We start from the raw sequence: 7,705 nt of genomic DNA on the forward strand, positions 1-7,705 counted from the left end.
TAAAACATCAAGCATATTCATTGTGAAGGTCATATCTATTTGTATCTATAAATAGAGCTCAATAATGTTTTTGTTTCTTCCTGGTAGACAAATTCTAAAAATATATTGATTTTCTCCACTTGGTCTAAACATATTCAAATAAAGGGAAAACGGCACTATTTATTCTGCCATAGGCGACAATACTAACATTTTCTAAATTTACCACTTTTTATAATAAAAACCCGGATAAAACAGTTATTTGTGGTGTTAGTACTTTATTATTCTGTTTTAAAAATTGAAGCCAAATAGTATCATGACCAACTTCCAACGGAGCTTGTTAGTGTTATCCATGCCCACCGTCATTTTCACCAAATTTATGAAATATTTGAAGTCTTTTCGAATAATTCTCTAGAAAATATTTCAATAGGTTTCAAAATTTATATTGTAAATATACACACTGCAGTAATTCATAGATAAATAAAAAATATATTGTACCCTAACATCCAATCACAGCGCTCCTAAGTTGACTTCCTTCACCTGCCTTGGGTACACAAAAGGCCAACCTAATGCTGGGAAAATGTAATAGTACCGTTTTCCCTATACTGTGACATAAAGATATAAAGAATTCTTATGACACCACTAATGCAATACTGAGTTATTGTGAAAACCTTAACTATAATAAATACTTGTATGTTCCCATTACTTAAAGAAGCATGGATCATTTAATGTCCCCACCCCTACATGCTGGTTTACCTCTTTTTCTACTTCTTTCAGATAAGGCTTAATAAACAACCTGTATCCAATCATATCCTATCTCATTTAAAAAGAATAATAAACAGTTCCATTTAAACAGATAAAAATAACAGTTCCATTCAATTTGTATTCATTTCATCCAAAATTTACAACATAAGCACAAACTCAAGATTTTTCATACTAATCTCCATTCCGTGCTTTAGTATATGCCATATTGTGGTTCAAAATTTCAGAGCTTGTTATAAAATCCATTATTCTGTCTTGAGATGATGAAAACAAAGATATTAGACACTTTAAACATTAGATATGCAAAATACTCAGCTGTAAATTTGCCTTTGTTGTCTGTATTAATCTGTGAAAAAGCTGAAAGATGTCCCTTGGGAGTATTAATTTCCAACAAAAGTCCTTTCAAACAGTAGAAAATGAAAAATTATACATGCCTGATATAATAAAAGATAGAAACTACAACATGAAGCACTATAGAAATATTTGTTGCATGAATTGCCAAGAATATGACCAATTCTTTACACAGGAGAGTATAAATTCTATCTAAATTTAGCCTCAAGTGGGCCTCTTTTTTTCTTAGATGGACAATTTTAACACTGAAAATGCGTCTAGTATGACCAAATATTGCCTTACTCCATAAACAGTACAAACTTAACCTGACAATTTCCCATTTTAATAGATTATGTCTACATAAATACCCAAGTGATACATTTAGGGAATTACACAGCAAAAAAGGCAAATATTTCAGTTAAAAATATTTGTCGCGACTTGAGTTCTGGTGTTTCCAATTGAATTAATCATTGCGAAAGGTGAAACCAAATACAAAAGAACTATAGTTTGGTGCATTTTATACAATATAGTTAATATTGAAATCCTAGAATAAAGTTTTATATCAGTACCCATCAATTTGACTTATTATGATGACTCAGCACTTTTCTCAACACAGTATTGTTCTCAGTGAAAAAATTCTATTCTTTGTGATAAAAATCAAATGTACTAATCAAAAGCTTCAAAAAAGTATACTTTAACTGAAGTCTGATTGATTTTGATTTCCCTTGCTATCTTCAGTATAGGGAAAACGGTACTATTTATTCTGCCATAGGCGACAGTACTAACATTTTCTAAATTTACCACTTTTTATAATAAAAACCCGGATAAAACAGTTATTTGTGGTGTTAGTACTTTATTATTCTGTTTTAAAAATTGAAGCCAAATAGTATCATGACCAACTTCCAACGGAGCCTGTTAGTGTTATCCATGCCCACCATCATTTTACACCAAATTTATGAAATTTTTGAAGTCTTTTCGAATAATTTTCTAGAAAATATTTCAATAGGTTTCAAAATGTATATTGTAAATATACACACTGCAGTTATTCATAGATAAATACAAAATGTATTGTACACTAACATCCAATCACAGCGCTCCTAAGTTGACTTTCTTCACCTGCCTTGGGTACACAAAAGGCCAACCTAATGCTGGGAAAATGTAATAGTACCGTTTTCCCTATAGGCAACAGTAGTATACAGCTGTTCGAAAGTCATAAATCGATTCAGAAAAAACAAGTCCGGGTAACAAACTTAAACTGAGGGAAACACATCAGATATAAGTGGAAAACAACGAAACAACAGAAATGCTAAAGTGCAACAAAAAACCAAACGACAATGCAACACACACAGAAACGAACTATAAACATATTAAAGAATAAAAACAAATAATTATTTTGTTTTTAAATGACAGGAAAAATTTCAGATTAACAATTTGTAACAAATTCATCATTTTCTCGCATAATCATATTTCTGTTTCATTCATATAGTAAGGATATTTATAAAATGTTATAAATCCTTGTTATTTGTGTTAGTTTTAAAAGAAAAAGGTGTGAATATTAAATGTATTAATAATCTGGAGTGAATCATTTCCCGTCAAGTTTTCAATGGCTTTAATCTCAAGAAACAAGTACATTTTTTTTCTTCTTTTTAAGTTCTGTTATAGGTATACATACTATCAATTCAAAACAGTCGTTTAAAACTAGTTAATATTCCCTAAATTATTTTGTTTAATTAAACGTCTTTACTGAAAACGGTTCTGTTCAAGCTTTGATGAGAAATGTGCCTATAACACATGTTTCAGTTATGCTTATTCTCTTATAGGGAAAACGGTACTATTACATTTTCCCAGCATTAGGTTGGCCTTTTGTGAACCCAAAGCAGATGAGAGAAGTCAACTTAGGAGCGCTGTGATTGGATGTAAGGGTACAACATATTATTTTATTTATCTATGAATAAATGCAGTGTGAATATTTACAATATAAATTTAGAAACCTTTTTTCTAGAGAATTATTCGAAAAGACTTCCAAAACTTCATAAATTTGGTGTAAAATGACAGTGGGCATGGATAACATAAACAAGCTCCGTTGGAAGTTGGTCATGATACTATTTGGCTTCACTTTTTAAAATAGAATAATAAAGTACTAACACCACATATAACAGTTTTATCCAGGTTTTTATTATAAAGTGGTAAATTTAAAAAATGTTAGTATTGTAGCTTATGGCAGAATAAATAGTATCGTTTTTCCTATACACTATACGTTCTATCTAATATTCTTGATTTTTCTGTTATTATCTTCTAGTTTTTTTTTTGTGTCCAAATAAAACAAATCATTGCCAGCAAAAATATCGCTGTTGAAATAACCTCTTACTTGTTGAATATAAATATTTGTTACCATGCAATTAGTCGTTATCAGAATAAGGGAAAAATATAATTTAAGGTCACCGTAGACATCCATTTCAAAACGATAAAAGACCAATATATAGTAAAAAACTCCGGTTTCCATTGATCAGAACAGTTCTCCTCCTAATTTATTTTATGGATACAGTCCTTGGAAGGTGTAAACTTCCAAAATAAAACATGTATGGTGTTAAGGTGTATGTCATATGGTGCAATGGTAAAAGGTGTATGGTGCTATGGTGTATGGTGTAAGGGAAATGGTGTAATGGTGTAACGTGGATCGGGAATGGTGTGAATGAATGGTGTACGACATTCAAAACTATGTAAAATATTGATAAGAACTGATTTTTAATTTTATACATTAATTTACAATATTGTGATCAAAATCGTTTTTTGAAATTAATTAATAATTTTTAGTCGCACGCTTTCTTTGAAATTGAATTGCATTGTTGTGTAATGTGTATGGTGTATGGTGCAAAGGTGTTACGTGTATGGTGTAATGGCGCAGGGTGTATTGTGTAATGGTGTATGGTAAATGGTGAAATGGTGTATGGTGTTAGTGGGACATTTACACCATCCAAGGACTGAAGTCGACACTTGTTACTGTTCTTATGTAAAGGGGTTGATCGGGGCTTTAAGTAACCGTGAATCACTTTATTTTTTCTTGTTATGTGTTAAATTGGTACAATAATAACACAATTAAGCATGGGAACATATTATTATTTGGTTAGCCCATACATTTAACATCATCACAAATAGAAACCAAAATATTTAAACTTTTAAGCATGTTTGGTAAACAATGGTAAATGCATTTTTTTTCATATTAGTAAATTTTGTAATTCAGCAATATAACATATGTGCATATATTTTATATGCAAGATATTACTATTGTCAATACTGATTTACTGACCTTTTCCTCGTGTCCTTTTGCCATGTCAATAGAAAAGCAAATCGTTCTTTAATGTCCCTTTTTTATGCAACAAAACGTTAATCAACACTACTTAACTTATCCGCCGATTACGATGTCCTCATATTTATACTGTGGTACATATAAAACTTATTGTACTGTTCAGAGATTAGGCTGTCATACATTGACTGATTTATGTTTTCTTCTGGCTTGTCACAAGTTTTGATGCTGTTGGTCCTGTGTAAATGACACTAATTCGATTTCTTCAGTAGTATTAATGCATTTACTGTGACCTAGTTTGACAATACTCAAAGCTTACAACAACCATAGGAGTTGAAAGTAAAACAATTTATTTATTTATGACTGCTTAAAACGATTGATTAGTTTATTTATGACTGCTAAAAATGTGAACGGATACTAGTATTCTCTTCTTTGTATCCGACTGTCGTAATGAGTCATGTTTTAACGTGATAAAACAAGATCCGTCCATGAATATAAAAGACATGCAAATGTCTATAAAAAAGCAAATCGATTTGTTTCTTGTTTAATCTTTTTTTTTTTGGTACTACCCATGGCTAGGTATTCATGCATCCACCCAATGTGTTGTTGTGCTGTATTTTAATAAAAACTTATAATATTAATTTTACCCAGATTGTTTGTTTATTGCTAGGACATAGAAATATTATGCGACAAAGAACCTTAATATTTTTCTTCTTGCAAGTGCTCTCCACTGCTGTCAAATCAGAAATTTACCAGTAAATTCCACAGGTATAATAAATCGATTTTAACAGAAATATAAAAAATCAGATTCGGGCTTTTTGAGGTAAGTTTCTAGAAAGTAGCATGAACACACTCAAATAGTCTGTATCCATCAATTTTATTCTTAATGATTGTTTAAATGGTCAAAATTCGTACAACCCATTTTTTAGGTAACTATTATTCTAGATCCCTTTTTAGCCCCTTAATTGCAAACATGGTAAAACTATGCAAGCCTTTTAAAATTATGTGTTTGTTGTGTTGATAGATATACCAGTTGATGTCATTTGCTATAATTTGGAAAATTTAATGCAGAAAAGTCGCTTGTGGTGTGACTGTAACGTCTAAAAAATGATAAATGTAATATTGTTTTAACCTAAAGGGGCTATTTCACACATTGTATTTGGTCAGTACAGTGTAACCTGTGTTATCCAACACACTGGGTGGCCCGGAAAAAATGTCGGATTAAGCAGGGTGTTTGAATACTCAGATTTTTTCTGCAAGGTTAGGCCTATATTGGGACCATGAAAATGTGTCGGTTAAAGCCGGATGTTGGCATACTTAGGTGTCGGATTAGGCAGGTTACACTGTATATATATATATATATATATATATATATATATATATATATATATGAATTAGAGCTTTATCCAAGCAGATATTGATATATATTAATATATTTGTAAGATATTTGTTGTAGCAAAGTATCTTTTTATTTAAAACTCTTGCTTCTGATTTAACATTTTTTGAAAATGAAGCTATAAATCGTAGTTTTTGTTGTTTTACACTTCAAGTATAAAGTTTTCAAGACTAAAGCTAAATTTCAAAATGTTAAGTTTGATGATCGACACGCTTATGTCTATTGAAAATCCGAGGGATGTGATTTGGTAAATCTTTAATTGGTTTTGTTTGAAGTCCTCGGCGACCAGATGTGGACTGATGATACCTTCCACCAAAAATCTCTATAATAACGCTAGTAATAGAAAACATGAAGAAATCTAGAGAAGTTGAAAACCCAATCAAAATTGAACTACATGTAAACTTTAACGTAAGGTTTATAGCAAAGAAAACGTAATTTTCGTTAGTCATCCATGCCGAACCAATAAAACAGAGTTTTGCAACACGAATCATTACAATCATTTATCTGCATCGAGATATAGAAATGATATGTTCATCTCATTTTGAAAAAAAAATTCTTCATAGTACTAGTAAGTATTACACATGTCACATAAAGGATATTTTTTATACTTATTTGTTGACCACCTGTCGATTTCTTACACTCATTGAGAAGAAAACTGTTGTTTAATCAAAAATTATGAAACATCTTTGCACTATTTCTTTAATAAGAAACACATTTTTTTTATGTAATATGTAATGTGCTAATTTTCAAACAACATAGAGTACTCATTGACCTCCTGTCAATTATTAATACTCACCGATGAGAAATCTGTTATTTAATCATAACTTCTGAAATATGTTCGCAACATTACGATTATCAAAATACTTTCCTGTACCTAAGTCAGGAACCTGATGTTCAGTTGGTGTCGTTTGTAGATGGGGTTCATAAAATTTCTCGTTTTTTTTTCACATTTCGAGTAATATAAAAGGTAATAACTATTCAACCACTAAAACGATTGTTTAAGCTTATAAACTGAATAGTTTTTGCACCAAACCCCATATCTATTTAACATCTAAATTTCATTTACAATACATTTAGTTTATAATGATTTTATTAAAAAAAAGAGGCATTGCTCAATATTTGAAAAAAAAAGAAAACTAGAAAACTATAAAACAGAAAAATAAAAGTATAAAAAATGAAAATAAGAAAAAAAAATAATAAATAAATTAAAAGATTTTTTTTTAAATTTTATCATCAAAACTGTCATACTGCATCTCATATTCGGGACCACAGCACACATTATAGCCCACCAAGAGAATATCATTATCTCCGTTTGAATAATTGCTTGATTTTAAAAATATTGATTTGGATGCAAAACATGATACATTTTAATGGAGGAAACTTTTTGCTAAATTTCAGAATCTTCAAAAAAATTAATGACATACATAATTTACATATTTTTGTATTGAAAGTGTTTCTTTTAATGAAATATTTTTCTAAACCCAACCCTGCCACCAGAGCACAATTTATATATTTTTTTTAATTTCTGTTCATAAAAGGTGTATATATATTTTCAACTTGAAACTTGATATTTTTAAGCATACATCATAACAAAACTTAATTGTAAGAAGAACAATATTTGAGCTTTGAAAGATTTCAGTTTAAGAATCGCGTGTCTCATTAAGTTATAACGGAGTGAGGCATGGCCAAATAAACAATGAATCCTTGACTAACGGATATAGTGACCGTAAATTCTGAAAGCTTATTGCATTTCTAAAATTAATTAATTATTCTTTCAAATAGATTAAGCAGTATTGATATACATTAATATCTTTGAAAGATACGTTTTGAAGCAATATATCTTTATGAGTAAAACTCTTGCTTCTTTTTAAAGATTTTAAAAATTGACGCTACAAATTGTAGTTTTTGATTATTTTCACTGAAAGTATGACATTTTT

Source organism: Mytilus californianus, unplaced genomic scaffold (assembly GCF_021869535.1).
Source record: "Mytilus californianus isolate M0D057914Y unplaced genomic scaffold, xbMytCali1.0.p SCAF_10, whole genome shotgun sequence".
Classification (NCBI taxonomy): domain Eukaryota; kingdom Metazoa; phylum Mollusca; class Bivalvia; order Mytilida; family Mytilidae; genus Mytilus; species Mytilus californianus.